The sequence below is a fragment of the Gavialis gangeticus genome, unplaced genomic scaffold, assembly GCF_001723915.1.
Source record: "Gavialis gangeticus isolate Ggan-Ray unplaced genomic scaffold, GavGan_comp1, whole genome shotgun sequence".
Lineage (NCBI taxonomy): Eukaryota > Metazoa > Chordata > Crocodylia > Gavialidae > Gavialis > Gavialis gangeticus.
The window spans coordinates 9,365,181-9,384,565 of NW_017729024.1; the positions used below are offsets into that span (position 1 = coordinate 9,365,181).

The following is a 19,385-nucleotide window of genomic DNA, read 5'->3' on the forward strand; positions in this document are numbered from 1 at the left end:
TTATGTGCACTTACCTTCCGTTCTGTTACACGTTTAAACCAATTTCTGATCATTTAAACCGGTTTATGTATAGCTTCTGTCCCTAGCCCTACTGATGTAACATCAAAGACCTACTACTGTTACTGGCAGTAATTGTTGCAAATGCTTATAGAAAACAAACTAGAAAATTCAGTTAAATGAACTAATTGGATATATGAAATGACAATCACGAGACAGAACAAACTTGTATAAGCTTTTCTTATACAGGTTTTTAGTACAGTAACAGGATGGTATATCTGAACACCTTGTAGCAGGTTAAGTTAACAGTACATGGTATTGGATTTATCATCCTCTTCCTAGGGAGAAGACTGTTCAGTGTAATGTGGATATCTTTTTTTTCCCCCCCTTGGTAGAGGGATTTTTTTTTTTTTTAAAGTGTGTGTGTGTTAGACAAGGCAATGTGCCTTGAATTTGGAGCAGAATATGGTATTGTGACCATCTTTAATTCTGGGATACAGTTCACTCCACGTTCCTAGGACTGCAGTCAGGGAAAACCTTCTTTTAGTCTACCCTGATTTTGGAGAGTACTTTGAAGAGAAGGACAAGACCTAGAACTTGATTGCAGAATATGTTGGGAAGTCTGTAGAGAGCAACAGATAGGTATGATGTATTTACCATAGCCTGTAGTAAGGAGGAGCACTTCTTTAAGTATTGTAAACTTCAGGCCCTTGAATTGGCTGTTACTATTATCCAGCTGAGAAGTGATGAACCTATTAATGACAGAGGTTAGGTCATACTTTGCCTGCATGGGATGGAGATTCTAACCAGTCACAAATGATAGTATTGCTTGTGAATGTTGCTGTGCGAGACCTGATGTATTTCCTATGCCAGATCAATCCTTTCTAGTAGATGGGTCTGGAGAGTTGGACCACATTGAAGTGACAGCATAAAATTATGTAGCACAAATGGATACACTAAAACTAAGTCACCAGAACTGGATGGCATTCACCCAAGAGTAAGGAACTCAAAGGTAAAATTACAGAACTGCTGGCAGCATCCTCTGTGCCACAGGACTGGCAGGTTGCCAACATAACACATCCTCAAAAAGGGCTCCAGAGATTATCCTGGGAACTACATACCAGTGAGACTCACTTCCATACCTGGCAAGTTGGTAGAACCTATAATAAAAATTAAAATCACCGGTTACACAGACAGATTTGATTTGCTGGGAAATCATATTTTGTAACAGGAAATCCTGCCTCTCGATTCTGTGTTAACAAGCACGTGGACAATGGGGATTCAGTTGATGCATTTGAACTTCCAAAAAAAGGATTAGACAAAGTTTCGTACCAAAGACTTTTGAGAAAACTGTGTTGTCACAGGATTGAAGGAAAGGTTCTTTTGTGGATTGACAGCTAGTTAAAAAATAGGAAGCAAAAAGTAGAGCTAAATGATCATTTTTCAGGATGGAGGGAAATCAAAAGCAAGGGATCTCTGGGATCTGTTTTGGGTCCTATTTTGTTCACTATTTTCATCAAGGACCTGGAAATGGGCGTGCACAGTGAAATCTCCAAGTTTGCAGATGATACCAAATTATTCCAGGTAGTTGGGTCCTAAAGCTGATGGAGAGGGCATGCAGGAAGATCTCTACAAGCTAAGTGAGTGGACAAAAAAATAGCAAACTTCAATGTCAACAAATGCAAGGTAATGCAGCTGGGGAAAAATAAATAACCTCAACTATATGTACACAGTGCTGGGTTCTGAACTAGCTCTTACAACTTGGGGAAAGAGACCTTGGAGTCATTGTAGGGAGTAATCTAAAAACAGCAGCTCAGCATGTGGCAAAAAAAGCCAATAGAATGTTGGTCGTCATTAAGAAGATAATTGAAAATAAAGCAAAAAAAATCATCATGCTGTTATACAAATCCATGGTGTACCCACCTCTTGGAACTCCAAATGGAAGAAGCTGCCATACCATGCACTTCTGGCACAAATTCTGGAAGTCTCTAGGTACTGAATAGGGAATGACTATTTTAGAGAGAACCAGTTCAGTGCTCTCCCTGTATAGTATCAACCCCTACCACAGTCGAGACGGGATACTGTGGTAGATGTACCATTGGTCTGAACCAGTATGGTTCTTCTCGGGTTTTTTTTTAATATGGTGTTCATGAGCAATCTGAAGTTTCAGTGCCCTAAGGGCCTTGTTGCACAGTAATTTTGGGCAGCTCCTGAAGCTCTTAACAGCTGAATTTGTCCACACATTGATACCTGAAACTAGTTTTAAGCACTCATATGGCTCAAAGTTTTGACACTCCAGGACAGAATTATTTGATCCGTGTTACCCAGTTTGTTACACTAAGGTGTAATGACTAGGCTACATCTTAGTGTAAACACTGCCCCCACCCTTCCCAGCACCCCATCTCCCCCTCTGACTTGTGGCTGCCTGTACTGTTTGTCCCAAGGGAGCAGGCAAAGAAGGGCTAACCTGCCTGCCTAGTTGCTGTTGTCACCACTGCTGTTCTCTGGGCCAGGCTCAGCCTGGAGAAGAGCAGCGACCCTGCAGCAGTGGGAGCGAGAGGCAGGCAGGTCATAACCTTCCTCTGCCTGCTCCCCTAGGGCAGACAGCAGAGGGAGCCACAAGTAAGCAGGAGGGGGAGACTTGGGGGCATGGGTGGGTAGGGAACCCCAGGGGTGGGGGGCTGCAGGGGAGTCTGGAATTGGGGGCGGGGGGGTGGATACTTAACTTTCAGTCTTCCAGGCTCCTGCTGGCCTGAAGTGTGACTGCTCCAAACTCAAGCTACCACTAACACTGATCAACATTTGTGTGGCACAGCATAATGTAACAAGGCCCTTAGACAGAATTGATATATAATAAAAAGTACACATTCACAAAAGGAGTCTGTACCATGGCTGTGACTGTTTGTTTATTTTCCTCTGCCCCACTGGTGTTGTTCAACTCAGGTTTGGCTTCAACCAGCTGTTTTTCATCCATGAACTGATCTCATCCAAATATCAAGCCATCTTGGAGAAAGTGGTTTGGTAGAGCTGTGTCATCTGCATATTGTTTGTACTTGCATCCATTTTATTTGACTAATTATTTTGGCTCCTGACAGATGTGGGGAAAAAAAAAATCCCACACTGCACTGGAAGAGGCAGTGTGTTGGTTTTCTGGCTCAACAGTGTCTGTATAGATTGCATACTTTGGCAGGGCTTTTTAGCGCTTTTGTCTAGAGCTGAGTCAATCAGCTATTAGATTTTTTTTAAAAAGCACCAAAAAAGCCCTACTGAAGTTCCCAGTCTATACAGACATTGGGTGAGCCGGTTCAAACTAATGCAGTACCTCTCCTGGGCATGCACTGGGCTCTGTGTGTAGAGTTTAAAGTAAAGTGCTGTTTGAGTGAGGGGGGGGTGTTTGTAAGCAGCCATAATGGCTGCATATGGATGATGAAAAAGATCTTATATTAATTGATCCTTCTTGGATGTAAATTCTAGGAAAGACTTAAAAGATTTTATGGCACTTATTCAGATCTTAGCCACCCTTTTAGTGAGATTGTAATTTCTCAAGACAACAGTATTGTGTACCATAGACATATCCAGGAAGATAAAAAAAAAAAAGAAATGCCTGATCTCTAGCCATGGACAAAATGAGATTATCTGTCAGTGCTGCCACAGTGGTTTCGGTTCTATTTCTTGGCCTGAAGTCTAAGTACAAGATCTAAAATATTAGTTGCAATTAGATGCACCTTTGGTTAGCCTTTGGGTAGCTTCTCATTAAGCTTGCAGAGGAATGGGAGGTTTGATACCTGGGCAGTAATTGATTTGAGCTGATTTAGAAAAAGTGAGTTTCTTCAGATTTGGCCAAACTATTGGGTGTTTAAAGGAGGAAAGGAATGATGAGTGGCTGTTTTGATTAATAGTGGCACGAATTGTTTGCTTCACAAACCAAGGAGGACATGATTTAGATTCAGAAGTCATTGGTTGAGACTACTACTCCATTTAGTATTTATTCATCAAGTAGTACTAAACATTGGAAATACAAACAGCTGATGGAGGAGCTTTTTAAATATATACAGCATTCCTAGTGAAATAGGATAATATTTTTGGAATGCTTGGTGCTTGGTTATCCTGAAGATAATTGGTACTCAAAGTTAATATAGTTCATTTGACTCTTTGCCCTGTAGATGGAGCGCTGCTGTTTTTAGGCAGGTTTTGGTATACGTTTAATCATGAAGTTTCATGGACTCCAAAACCATGCCTTCATGTTCTACCTGGGTTAGTGATGCCCCTAATATGCCTTAGCGAATGAGGTGAGTTTGCAGCATTACTGAGTTAAGTCTGTCATGCAGACTCAAGTTGGTCTTAGTCATTTAAAAAGAAAATCCTCTTGGCACACTGAATGTAGATTGGCAGGATATACAATGGGGACCAATGCATTTAAACCATGAAATCGTATCAATAGCCAAAGCAGTAGGAACTCTTTCTGGGAACACTGAGGATTCCCTAAAATAGCTGCAAAGCATCATATGGGCAGACAGAAGTAGAAAATATTTGCTTTTCTTAATTACACACAAGAATTAGCTGTTTAATTAGTGAACTATCAAGAGAATAAGGAACTGAGTTTGTTCCAGTGGATGGTCTTCCATAGCAGTGAAAATGAGATATAGTTCAAGCCAATGACTTCAACATTGAGTTTCTCTTTGTAGGGATGGTGCATAGTCTGAAGGATTTGGTCCAGTAGTCTGAAATGGAAGCATGAATTGGTCTGGTTTAAACTGCTGGAGGGGCACACAAATAGACTGTGGCTGCTTATAGGACCAAAATGGTATATTTAGTTTTTTTCCAACTGCAGTCTTCTATTAAAAATAAGAAAATAGAAAATATATTGTATCCATGGTTTCAAACACCACCTTATGAAGGCAAACCTAGAATTAAAAAGGATGTCTCCCTGCAAACAGCTAGCTTGAAGCAGTAATATCCCTTTCTGTCCACTCTCTGGGTGTTTAACTCCTGAGCTGATTGAAAGCACTTTACACTTCAGCATTAGTTACTTCATTGGTGACCATTTTAACAGATAGAGTAGAAGAAATGGGAGGGCTCAGTATGGAGAATTGACAGCTGTTGTAGAGGAGGAAGTGAGAGGCAGAGAAGATAGAAAGCATGGTGAAGGAGAAGAAACAAAGGGCATAAATGCCAGTCGTGATATCCAGGTATTTTTGTTTGGAAGAGGTTGAATGCCACTATAACAGGGGTGGGCAAAATGTCCTGCAGGGCAGATCTGGCTCAGAGGGACTTGGTCCCTCCTGGCCTAGGCACCATCTGGCCTGTGGTGCATCCTGCCGGCCCAAGGCACGCAACGGGGCTGGGGTGGCTCCATGGCTGGATTCCAGTTATAGGCAGCTCAGGCTGCAGTGGTTGCCACCACCACTGGCCCCAGCCCCATCATGACTAGCTAGGACCAACACACATAGTCCTGGCTCTGACCTTGGCCCACCCTGTACCTGCTCTAGACTTGCCTCAGCTAGAGCAGACCAGCTGGGACATAAGCACACAGTCCCAATCCTGGCTTGCCCCACTTCTGCTCTGGATTGCCTGCCCATGCTGAGCACTGGCAGCAGTTGGGCAGAAGCTGCTGCTGGGAGCAGGGGAAAATGGTCTCCCTCTCCCTCGCTGCTGCTGGGCCCTTCTTGCTGTGGTTGCCTGCAGCCCATGCCTGGACTTCCCTGAGGCTCCTCTCCACTGTTATTGCTGCTCCGTTGGGTGGCCTGAAAGTGGTTCTGGTGGTAGTGGTGACAGTTGCAGAGATGAGCTGCAGGGCAGCCCAGGTGTGGGCTCTGGGTGGCTGCAGCAAGAAGGACCCAGCAGCAGTGAAACTGCTTTTCCTTCACACCTGGCAGCAGCTTCTGCCCAGCTGCCACTACTGCTCAGCATGGGTTGGGGGTCCAGAGCAGATGCAGGGTAGGCCAGGGTCAGGGTTGTGCACATGGATCCTAGCTGGTCCGTTCTGGCTGGGGCAAGTCCAGAGCGGGTGCAAGGTGCGTTGAGGCTAGGGCTGTTTGCTCAGCTGCTATTGGGTGCTGATGGTGGGGCGGAGCCATAGGGTGTGTGGGCTCCAGGCTGTTGCATATGGAGGGAGGGGGAGGGAGAGGCGGGGTTGCACTGACTAGCCCACAGCAGCTCCTGAAAACTGCCTTAGTCGCCTGCGAGCCCGAATAATTGCCCACCCTTGCACTATATGGTAAGAGACAATAAATATTAAAAGTTTTAAATCACTGCATAAAGGAAAGTATGTAATCATTACTTGATTTTTATGTAAACGTTCTGCTGTGGAGTCAGTGTGGTATTGTTCTCACATTTATATCCTTACTCAAATAGAAAATTAGAAGTTTTATTTGTCTACATAAGCATAACTATGTAATTTCCTACTTTTTTTTTCTTTGTAGGACAGCTCTATAAAATGCAGGTTGATGTGATCTGCTTTATTACCTCAAATTTCATCTTGGCTTCTTCTGAGCAAAGATTGATAATTAAGCAGGATGATTTTTTCAGTATTGATACACCTTTGAAAACCTGATTTTAAGCTCCTAAAGCAACGTTGGTTGGCCTTTTTTGTTTTTATGAACATTGACTATACTAGTAGCTATCTTAGTGTCTGGTGGCATTGGCAAAGGTCTGACATTTTACATGTAAATGTGATATTGGGGTAAAAGTTAAAATAGAGGGATTTAAGCTAAAGGCAGAGATGATCTAACAGAATCAGTGTTCTGTTTAAAGAAAAACATGCATTTTCAATGTTAATCTGACACTAGGGAAGCATTGCTGTGAAAGAACAAAATGCAATCATATGGCTTGATTGGCTTTCTTTATTACTTGGGTTGCTTGGAAAGGGGATCAACTGAAGAAAGAGAGCATGACTCACAATTTTGAAAGGAAAGCAGATAGGCAGCCACTTACTAGTCCAAAAGAAAATGAGAAGCCTGATCTTGGTCCTATATTCCAACTTAGGAAAGAGGAAATAGATGCAACAATTCCCTCATTGTAAAGCTCTAGATTTTATTTGCAGCTAAATGCCCCAGTTAGATGCTGACTTGCCTGTTTAATAAATCAGGGTTGTCCAGTTTCTGCGTGGGCTGCATGCCTTACTGCACTGCACCACCTAAGTGTCCCCCTCCCATTGCAGTACCCCCTGCTATGCTGTGTGGTGCTCCTGATGCACTGTGCTGACACTCGCATGCTGTGCAAAGTCCCCCTGATCTCCCTAACTATGGGCTTCCTCAGCTCCACTCCCAGGGCTGGGGGCAGGAAGCAGAAGGTATAGAAGGGAGGGGGTAGCCTGGAGCCTCCGTTGATGGCAGCAGCACCTGGGCCATGAGCCAGGGGCCACAAGGTAAGCCTTCAGAGACCTCCAGTTGGACAGCCCTGTAATAAATCATTTTCATGGGCTCATCCAAGATAGGCCTTAATTGTCTTTACTTGCTATCATTATTTGTAGAATCACTTCAAGTTGATCAAACTTGCTTTGAATTAGCCACGTACTTGGGGTAGACAAACATTATGTAATGTAAATTATTTTTAAATACAATTTCAGACTTATCTCCAGCTGGGAGAATCTTGGTTATTTTATATTTCTTTATAATAGCTAACATCACTTCAAAATCAGATACTGCTTTATACAACATTTTCTGAAGTGAGTGAGCCTGGTATCTGACTACCCAGATGTCTAGTACTGCATTGAAATTTAATTTAGTTTTTTAAAGTTTCATACTATGCTTTGATTGAGTCGCATGAACTTTAAACAGAATGGTAATTATACAATACCATGGCTCATCAGAGAAATCAATTACTTTTTAACTGATCCAGGTCGAGCAGTGAGTTATGCTATCATGTTTACTTTGAAGGTGAGTCAGTTGGAGGGAGGATACTTGCAGATAAGATACTTTTGTGGAAGCTTGTTTGCCTGATATATATATATATATATATATATATATATATATTGTGGCTAGGGACAGAAGCTACACATAAACCAGTTTAAGTGATCAGAAACTTGTTTAAATATGTAACAGAACAAAATCAGTGCACTTAAACTGCTTTCAAAATGGCCGAAACTGGTTAAGGATAAACCCTGTTGAAGATAGTATTAGACTTAACTGATTTAGGTCAAACTGTTTTATGGAACTTCTATCCCAGACCTCTTCCTGGTTTAAGTTAACTCTCAGTCCCTCAGCATCCCAGGATGCTTTGAAGCCCTGGGCTGGGCTCAGCTGTGCTGTCTGCTCCAACAGGGCAGGGTTGGCCTCACTCTTCTCTTCTCCTCCCTAGCTGGAGCCGGCTGACTGAGAATGGGGGTGGGAAACCCTGCTATGGAGTGCCCCTCACTTGTCCAGTGGCAGAAGTGGGGCATGTGGCCAGGTACCAGTAGCCTGAAGGGAAGCGGGGTTTAATTCCCCCTCTGTCTAGTTGAGCCAGTGCAGGCATGTGGCTGCATTTCCAGAATCAAAAGCGAATGTCTATTCACTTGCTTCTCAGTTCAGTCTGCACAGGTTAGGGTAATCTGAAAAGATTGAATTGATTCAGGCTCGGGCTTTTTGAATGACGGTATTTAGCTTGTAAGTCAAATGCTCACCTCCTATAGACTGTCAATCATATTTTCAACCTCTAGAACATATTGTTCCTTAGTTCAATTATTACTGAATTTAGCAGCTCTTAGCTAGTGAATTTTGGAACTGTAAAATGATCAAAGATCACATCTTCTGAAAGTACTTCTCCATTATTCTTTTTGTTAATTAAGTGGGGTGTTTAGTTCATAATACACATTTGTTATCTCTTGCACGCGTCTTTGGGCTGTTAGATACAGAGTATGACTTATCTTTTAATGGAAAATGCTGGGTTTTTTTTAAACACAATTACAGTTGTTGGTCTGCTAATCCTGCGAGTCAATCTGTACTAAACAAGAAGCTCATATCAAACTCTTGGCAGCTTCAGTTAAAATTAAAACGCATGCTTTACTATAGAGATTGTCAAGAGTGGAAATAATATTTGTCCAGCTGGACAGCTTTCTTTTGTTGTCGCTAAATGAAAGTTGAGATTCTGTCTCCTCCTTGAAAGCTTCTGTGTCAAGAAGGTAATTTGGACTGTTTGTGGTTTGACAGGGATTATTAAAATCAGATGAAGTGACGGGAAGCGAGTGTGAGAAAACAAAATTGACACTGACACTCTCTATTATTTGCAGCTTGGATCATGATGACTATGTTGATATGATAGATTCTAAATGTTAGATTCACTGTTGGGATATGTTAAGCAGCAAATGCAGTTATAATGATGAATTTTATGACTTAACACCAAGAGATTCAGTATTTATTTTTGCTAGTTATTGAGGGAGAGGTCCAAGGAGGGGTTAATTTCTTCCCTTGTCAATTGTTTTAACCAACAACACATCCTTCTTTCAAGTTTTATAGGGCTGACATGTATACTTCAAAGGGTGTAAAACTGAGGATTAGGAATTGAAGGAACAGGTCAAAGGATTGCTTGTTCTACTGACTATTGGTAGAAAATTTGGAGCATAAATGTTTTTGCATAAATGGGCTCAAATGTGAAGGATTGGCTGTTGCACATTAATTTTTAATGACTTGCATCATGTTATTTTTAAATAAATCTAATAGTGGCAGAATAGATTGTTATTATTTAAAAACAAATTATTTTAGTGTTTGCAGTTTAAATACTTACTGCTGAAGATGCAGTGAGATCTGGCTTGTGAGATCTTGCACTTAATTTTATGGCATTTCTTTCTCTGTCATACTGCATGCCACATCTGACAGATTCCTAAATGTAGAAAGTGTTCTAGCCATCAGTGGAGAAAACCTACTGATTTGGGAAAAAATTAAAAAAAACCAGGGAGGAGTAGGAAGAGGAGTCTTTGCCATTGTTTAACAGTTCCATAGCTTCAAGAGCCTAGCACTGACTGTTTTTGCAAATGGGAAAGCCAGACATGGAAAGATGAGGTGACTTGTCCAAGGTTACAGAAGGAGTCTGTGATGGAGACATGATTTAAATGTGGATATCCTGAGCTCTACTAGCTACACAAAACCTTATCCACAAGGCTGTTGGCAAAACATTTAATTGTTGAATTCCAAATATTTCTGCACTTATAGTAATGTAGTACATACACATTGCTTTACTGTGTTAAATCATGCATATCCAGAATGAGTCATTTAGGGTAGCATTTTCTATTATCTGCATTTTACAAGTATAAAAATTGAGCTGTTAGTTAGCTGACTTGCCCAAGACTTCATATCAAGTTATTGGCAAGATTTTCACGATAATTTAAAAATAATTTCAGTCGGTCACTTCTAAAGTGCCTCCAGTGACTTTCAGTTTTGTTTGTATCTACTAAAACGTGTAGGCTGGTGATAATGATTGGTGGAGGTGGCTTCTCTTTCTTTTCATAGACATTAGGGGCTAGAAGGGACCTTGCAAGATCAAGTCCAACCCCCCTGTAATAGGCAGGAAGTCTGGAGTCGAGTGATCCCAGCAAGATACGCATCCAAATGCCTTTTCATCCAAATGCTTTATGAATCCAAATGCCTTTTGAACCATTACTTCCCTTGTCATGAGGTGTTAGTAGCTATTGGGACTTGTAGTGCACATAAAGGGATGGAGCATGTTTAGGGGTATCGGCTATAGCAAACAGGAAGGGGGGAGGGACAAGAAGCAAGATCTTCCTTTCGCCTCATTCCTAAACTTCCTTCTATTTCATGCCCAAAGATCCAGAAATATTCCTGCTTTCTCTCCTAATTTATCTACCACCAGGGTATGTATCACTATGTTAAACCACATATGTAAAACAGCGTATAAAACTGCAAGAAGGACAACTTTCTTTTCTATTGTGTAATTGAGAGATCTAGTTATTGTAAGAAAAATTAGAAACATTTTTTTCCAGTGAATAAGCATAATTTTTAGGCAGATAGTACCGCATGTTATCTGCATTTCATTCTGTGTTCAGTAAAAATGTTAATGTTATCATGCTATTTTCTCTAAAATGGTTTGAATGATTGTATCTTCAGAACTCTTGCATCCTTAAGAACGGAGATGTATGAATATAAATCTCTTGTGTTTCATGTTGTAAAGGACTCTGAATCCTGATTCTGTGGCAGCAGCATTTTGTATTTTTTTTTCATGGGGTGTTGGAATTTGGTGCGTTTGCTGTAGAAGTAACCATTTTGGCACAGTTGATGCTTACGTTTTGTTTATCTTTCTAACCTACTGGGTTCTATGCAGCTGCCTCTTGCTTTTCTATCTTTGTTCACCCTCTGCAGCCTGACTTCATGAAGTAGTTTTAAAGCCATATATTATATACAGGCTGCCAAGGGGCACTTAACCGTAAGTTTATGGAAAGAAAGGTACAAATAGACAAACCAGTCCCACAGGATATCCCCATATAATCCAGCCATGAAAAACTAGTTAAGTTTTTTCGTAGCTAAATGCCAACCATTACAAATAGCTTTAATTGCATTTTTTAAAATGGAGTTCTTTATGTATTTATAGTACACACAACTGTAGAAATTATTATATATACTTTAATAACATATTGACTTTTTATAACTAGAAAAGATTTGGATATAGGTACAGTCCTTTGTATTCTGCTAATGAAAAACTTTTGCCACAATTTAGCAAATATGTATTTGAGCAGTGTCCTAGGAAATAGAAATTACTTTCACTTGAGATCTGTGATTTGTTATACTCTTTCAGGGCTCAGTCACAAAACTCTTGTTGCAGAGTGACAGTTGTAAAGACTACTCCCTTGTGAATCACTAGGGCTAGGAACAAATTGTCTCTACAACATTGGAAAGCTGAGATACCCTAAGATACTAAGTTATACAAGAATGCAATTCTAGCTATGTCAAAATAGTAAATGAAACTTAATCATATAGTAGAATGTGTGTGTGCACATGTGCATATACATGCACAGTGGGTTTTCTTGTTTTTGTTTTTTTTATAGGAGTAACGGATGAACTTTAGTACCTGTTATTGCTAGAGACACCAGAGCTAAACATTAACATTCTGGTACTATTATGAAAGTTTAAATGATAGATTTAAAATAGTAGATAAATACTTATACCTTTGTGAGGTACCAGCTGTTAAAACCATGTAGGAATTGAATTGAATTAACAGAAGACAAAGTTCAGAAATCATGTTTTCCTGCATACAACATGAATTCCTCCCTAGAAATTCAGCTGCTGGAAATTTGGTGCGTGCTATAATCAGGGAAATATGGTAAAGCCTCTGCTAGAGAAAAGGGAAATTAACACTAGCAGGGGTCCTACCTGCTGGCTGTAAACCCATTCTCTTCCTCTTTCCACCTCTCCCCCAGCAGAGGATCCCAAGTAACATAAAATTTCCACATTCAGAAGAACCACAGTGGTCCAATGAAATTTTTAAATATAGAAGATAAGGAAAAGTATTAGATTTTGATACCTTTTCAGACTAAGCTTCATTGAACTGTCACAAACTTTTTGTCAACTGCAAAGGATCTGCTTCTGAAGTCTCCTAGGCTAGGGGCAGACATTCAAAAAGCCTGAGCCTGAATCGATTCAATCTTTGCGGGTAACTCTAACTTGGATAGGCTGAACTGGTTTGTAACTGCACAGACATCCCAGACATGTGGCTCGGGCTAGAAGCAGGGGGATGCTAGAGTAGCCCTCCCATCCCTTCCACAGCAGTAAGGGGTGGTGTGGCCAGCATGCTCTGATTAGCCCAGCAGGGAATTGATAAGTGTTAAATACTCCAGTAGGAAAACAACAGAGGTACATTACCAGCTACCTGTTGATTCAGCAGGGACTGCAGCCAGTATGTGGTCTGCTAGCTAATACACAGACACCTCCTCAGCAAGGCAGAGGGGAGGGGAATTCCTGCTTCGCGGGGAATGGTGAGGGTTGGGAGCAGTCTGCAGTCTCTGGAGCTGCAGCCAGGGAGCAGAGGAGAGGGGCTAGCCCTACTGTGGAGCAGAGAGCCCTGCCCACCTCCGATGGCAGGCTATTCCAGACCTTGGGGGCTTGGACAGTAAAGAAATTCTTCCTTATGATCAGCCTGAAATGGTCTTGCAAGAGTTTAAAATGGTTAGATCTTGTCATCCCTTGGGCACTCAGGTGAACAAATGTTCCCCCAGATCCTGGTGGTCACCTCTTATAAACTTGTAGGTAGCCATCAGATTGCCCCTGAGCCTGCGCTTTTCCAGGCTGAAGGGTCCCATAGCTGTCAGCCTGTCATTGTAAGGTCTGTTTTCCTGACCTGATAATGCGCGTGGCTTTTCTCTGGACTCTCTCAAGCTTCTCCATATCGTTTTTGAATTGTGGAGCCCAAAACTGGTTGCAGTACTCCAGATGAGGCCTCACCAAGGCCAAGTACAACAGGAGAATGACGTCCTGGGATTTACTTGAGAAGCACCTATAGATGCAAGCCAATGTTTTGCTTGCCTTACTAGCCGCAGCATCACATTGAAGGCTCATGTTCATCTTGTGGTCACTCATGACTCCCAAGTCCCTTTCATCTGTAGTGCTAGCCAGCATAGAACTGCCAAGCCGATAAGGATACTGCAGGTTTTTCTTCCCAAGGTGGAGAACCTTACATTTTTTGGTGTTAAACACAATGTTCCTGGAAGCCCTCCTTTTTTTTTTGCTTCTGGAGAGATCTGCAGTGGTTGCAGGTCTAAGACTGGCTTCTGGCACAGCTTCTTTGCCTGGGGCTTCTGAAGGAAATGCATTTCACTATTGCCTGTACCACCTTTCTGAGCCTTCATGACCTTATGTGGATGCCATTTGGAGCTTACAAAGGCTCCTGCACTGATGTGCTCCAGCACTGTTTTCCAGATCCTTTCCCCACAATTAAGTGTGTGGACAAAGGGTGCATCAACATGAGACACTTAACGCACAGTAGACTACTTAGCTGCACAGTAAACATCTTGGCATCTACACATGTGCCCCTATTAGGCTGGAGTAAATTAATTTACTCTGCAGGAGAGTTCTGACTGCTGCATCTCCCTCCTGACCCCACAACCAGTATGGACAGGCTATGCAGTAGGAGCAGTAATTGGGGACTTTTTTTTTTTAAGTCTTCAAATTGGGTAAGACTCCTCCAATACTCAGCATCACCACCCCTGTCATTCCTTACACCATCTACCACTGCTGCTGTCCCCAGCTGATGTGGGGGTGAGGAGGCTCCAGTACCACTCCTGCCCCACTCCCTGTGGACTGAATGGGGAACCAGGTTCAGCTGGGGACAGTGGTGGTAGTGGGCGGGTTCCCCCTCCCAGGCTGGTGGGGAATTACTGAGTGGGGGAGAGGTGCCAAGCCTGGCTCCCTGTACAACCCAGCTGGAGCAAGACAGGAGCACCTCTGGAGCTGTGTCCCCAGCACAGCCCAGTTCCCTGCACAACCCAGTTGGAGTGGGACAGTAGTGGCTCTGGAGCTCCTCCTATGCTCAGGTTGGCTGGGGACAGTGGGGACATAGTGGTGGGCAGGGGTGGAAGGAATAGGAAGGAAGGAAAGGAGAAATGCTGCTGAGCATGGGAGGAAGAAGGAAAAAGGGAATTCTTACTTGCTATGGGGACACAAATAAAATAGTCTCTGGGGGCTGCTCATGTAGTTGGTCCAAATGGAAGGTGTGATTGTGCTACTCCACCCCTTTTGGATCCACCCTGCTTTTATCTAGTTCTAATATATCATGCAGATTTGGAATACCTCTGTCAAATCAACTATATCTTTTACAAATATTTAGATTTCCTGTGTTTCTTTGCTTAGGTAGGCCAGGGAGAAAAATATGCAAGTGCCATGAGTGTCACGTTACAAATTTTCAGGCCACCCATCGTAAAATGACTGGAATCATCTCCTTTTGGAGAGAAGAGGGCACTTTATTAACTGATGGATTTTGTGTCTGTTTTGTCTGTGGCCAGAAACTCCTGTATCTCAATTTGAGTATGTTGACTTTTTTAGGTTTTTCAAAATAAAAATATCTTGAATTGCAACAAATTCTCTGTAAAAACAAAAGTGATTCAAGGTTCAAAATAGGAAGTTATTTATTAACTCGTAAAACAAATTGGTTTGGATTTCTTCTGGTGAATTAAATAACACTTCTGGCAATTGGCATGACTTTTTAAACTGACTTTATTTTAAGATTACTCCATTTTGTTGGACTACTCTTAAATAACAACAATTACAAGAAAATTGAATCACTATAATGATCTGATTTTGTTTGTGATCTAAAGATATATTGCTAGGAGTATGAAGTGTCTATATTTTGGTCCTGGGGATTGAGGTTAAAAGCAATGTAAAAGTTTCCTATTTATTTTAACTGTTAATGTCCTCATCTTTTTTTTGCCTGTTGCATCCAATATGATGACAACCAAAAATGTTTAAATAACTTTGGTTTCAGCTGATGAATCTTCAATGTGTTTCTTAAGCCATCACTGATTTATGCTTGAATAGTTTTAAAGAATCTGAAGTTTGAAAATACATTTTTATTCAGAGTCAAAAACTCCTATATTAAATACAGCTGTCTTTTATAATGTTAAAGGATGGGGAGCCAACTGAGAGACCATGTGGTAGCAAGCTAACTTGTTAGTCAATAACCAGTATTTAATACAGTCTTTAAATGAGGCATGCCCAGCATGACCTAGAGTGTTTAATGTGCAGCCTGCAATGGGACTTTTCAGTGGTGGTCATCCTCAACAGATTGAGGCTGTAGCCATTGACTCTTCAGTAGTAATTGACAAATAAACTTTAGCAGCAGCTCTGTTATCCATTAAGGATAATTGATGCCATTTGTAATGAGCTTTGTAAGCCAGCAGGGAATGCTGTTTACACACCAGAATGGATGCTGACTTGCTGAATGTTTTACAAGATGCTCAGTTATGTGAGCTGGCTCAACATGTTTTATTGGCAAGAAAAGTCAGCTATTTAAGTATTACTCAAGTTTGACTTGAGCAGTAATACTGAATTTTCCTCACTAACTTTGTAGATATGACATGTTATGTTTCATCTATTAAACATAAACATGTACATTTATTTTATGTTGCTCCCACCATGATGTCCCACCCATTAAGAGGTTCTCAAGAGCAAAACTTTGGGAATCTCCGTTTTAAACCATTTCAGTTCTGTAAGTGCAGGCCTATCAGTACTTTTAAGGGTCCTCTAATTACTTGGTTCTGCTGGTTTTCTGCTGCTAGTATTTCCTTGATGTATTTCTCTTAATTCTTTTTTTACAGTATTGCCATCACAGTCCTCCATAATGTTGGAAAGACATGAGTCCCAGTGATATGCCAGAATAACGAATGACCATCTAATAAGGTAATTTTTATGCCCCTTGGACTTGCAATAGATTGAGTGTAACATTAATAACTAAGTCTTTGTGTCTAAAATCAGAAACTTTAACTATCAAGTATTTAACTTTTATTTTTCTCCTAACTTGTATTCCTTGAAAATCAGACATGTAGAATCATAGCATATAGAAATGAAAACAATGTTTTTAGACCACTTAGTTTCAGATCCAAAAAACGTCTTAGGCACTCCAGTGCACAGTATTGCAGTATCCCACTTTGTATCCTCACACGTTTTTTCTCTACTTGTCCTCCTCTTCCTCCCCACCAACATATCCTTCTTCCCCTGTTAGTAGAATGCGGAGCCATGGACAGGTCTTGCATTTCTACTGAGATACTTTTTTTGCATCACTAAAACTGTAAGTGTACATATTCAGACTGTGTGTGGCTCAGAAAAAATGGTGACTCCATGAAAAAATTTAGCTCTTTTCCAAGAGCAGTTTCTTAGCAGCATGATTTCCAGGGCCATACATATAACTGGACAGGTGATGTGAAGCATGACAGGGCACGCTTGGTCATTCAGTTAACAAGAGACTGTTCCTTTTCCCCACCCTTCCCCCTTTACCTTGGCTCCAGAGAGTCTATCTGGCATTCTAAACTTTACTGCCTCAGGAACGTGGAGCTGGGAGATCATGTGAGTGGGCCTTGGTCATGTCTGCATGGCCATACATGGCACTTCACAACATCCTGCACAGGACTGAACAACCTCTTTAGAAGAAGTGGTGGCAGGCTTTGACTTTGTGCCAGTAAGAATATAGCACACACTAGACCTGCCAGCATTGGACTTAAGAAATTCCAGGTATTCTTTGCTTTCAGGTCCCCGAACTCCTCTTTCCAGATGACTTCAACTTCCCATAGTTTGCTAAAATTTGATCTTTTCAAAATTTTATTTTTTATTTCCAAAAAACAATGCCTTATATATAGACCTGATTTATTTGTCCTTCCACTTTTATTTGACAATGAGTCAATTTGTGACTCAAGTTATTTTCTATGGTGTCCTCATAACTGTCCAAAGCCAAGTCAAAAGAAAATCATCTGGATTGAGAGCTCCGCAGTATGTGGGCAGCTGGAATCTGTTGCAGGCTAGAAACGAAACTGATGAGCATTTTTGGTAGTAGAAAATGAATAGGTACACTTTGGCTTGACATTCATAGCAGAAAGTGTTGCAGGGAGGAAGTCCCTGGTGAGTATAGTTTGCCTGGATAGCCAGTTGGTGCTTTCCTCTGCATTTGGTTTGGGAGTCACTGGAGATGGTGACCTTCATGAAGCATGCTGAGATCTCTGCACACCTCCTCCCAGACTACGGAGTGCCCACAGTAGAGGCTTTTGCCATGCTTTGTGTTTGTATCTTGCAATACTTTTCAATCTATTCTTTAATGTGCAATATTGAACAATCCTAATGTTATCTCTAAACTAAACAAATTCCCTAAAATTCAAAATAGACTTTTAAGCTTTCAAATGAATGACATTTGTGTACAATAAAACCAACATTCCTCTGTAGTATTTGAAGCACAAACTATTTAGTTTTTGATCCCTATAAGTTAACGCCTACAAATATATGTTAATTTTAAAATTGTATCTATCATCTTTCTTTTTTTAAAAGAAAACATTTTTGTTGGGCTTTCATATTTTATGAAGTCTAAGGTTTTGGCCAGGTTTTTTGGCTCTGCTCCTGAAAAAGAGTTGACAGGCTGTTCATTTTATTGATGGCGATGGTTCATAATTTGCTCACTCCTGTATTACTCTGTTGATATTTTTAACTTAAAAGCATAACATTTAATTTAATTATATAAACATAGCTTGTCATAGCGTTTTTCCTTCCAGCTGAAACCGCTTTGAAACTAGTGGCATTTTTAAAGTTAATGTGTCACTGACAGGTTGGGTCTCAGGGGCAGCTGTGACACCCCCTGGTGACCACCCAATTCCTGCCCCAGCTCCAATTCTAGAAACCCTTACCTCATTTATTCACCTGCCATGACTTTGATGTTATTTAGAAAGGAGGGAGGCTTGGTCTTGGGTATTGCTGGCAGCGGCTGGCACCCACAGATGAGGGAGTGGGCAGCATGTAGCTTCCAGGTCCTGTAGCTCTAGCAGCTGGAGGCTGCAGGTTGGGAGTGAAGGGCACTGGCAGATGGGTGGTATGGGTCAGGAGTAAAGGGCATGGGCAAGGCCAGGGGGCTGTGGGTCAGGAATGAGGGGCTGTGGCTTGGGAGTGATGGCCAGATGCAGGGCACCGGCATGTAAGGGCTGCTCGGTGCCACAAAACCATGGGGAGATGCAGCTGGACCCACATCCTGGTGAGCAAAGGGCGCCAGGAAGCTCTGATTTACTATAATAATAATAATAATTAAAAAAAATCAATCACCAAAATATAAAGGTATTTAGAATTTATTTTATTTTAAAGATTGAGGCACCAGTAGGCTTCCAAGTTGCTTTAAAATTGTAAATATTTCAATAAAACAGTGTGGTCATTTCAGGAGGCGCTGTGTATACACAGAAAGGTATTTAATTTTAATTATGCAAAAATACCAATTTTGTTGTTTTTGTTGTGTTGTTTTTTTTCATCAGGTAATGTGGGGCTTTATTTTTATTTTTTTAATCAGAATTTGCAATTTTTAAACAGAAAACTAGGATCTGTGGTCCTCAGACTTTATCTGAGCTATGCTGGAAAAGTTCTGACTTAAGAATAAAATGGGATGGGGGCGAGCGAATCTTAAGCTAGCAAAAGCTTGGAACTAAAATGGTCGAAAAACTCAGATTCATACTGATCCAGCTGTGCCTACCAGGGAAAGTTACTTATTTTAAGATTAATTGGCTCTTGTTCTGTTCTGTAGACACATTTCAACTTCCATTTTCATTTTCATACTCAGGAGCTATCAGCAGTTAAGCTTTGAAAAGGATTTTAACACACACAATTTGGGTGAAAAGCTTTGACTTAACTCTAATAAAGTCCTTTTCTTTTCAAATTATGACTTTTTATGTTAAATTTTCATATGAGGCCGCTCATTAAGTATTTTAATTTTTTTCTTTGTAAATATGTGAA

General features: G+C 41.1%; 1 protein-coding gene across 4 annotated transcripts in view; it reads left to right on the forward strand.

Moving 5' to 3' along the window:
- The first annotated feature begins 4,657 nt into the window (after positions 1-4,657).
- The window catches only part of KIAA0825 (KIAA0825 ortholog), a 446,673-nt gene continuing 431,945 nt past the window's right edge, over positions 4,658-19,385 (forward strand). For all 4 annotated transcript variants that reach the window (XM_019516881.1, XM_019516884.1, XM_019516882.1 and 1 more), the window contains exons 1-2: positions 4,658-4,801; positions 6,420-6,507. The gene's annotated coding sequence lies outside the window, so the exon portion shown is untranslated. The remainder of the gene's footprint in view (positions 4,802-6,419; positions 6,508-19,385) is intronic.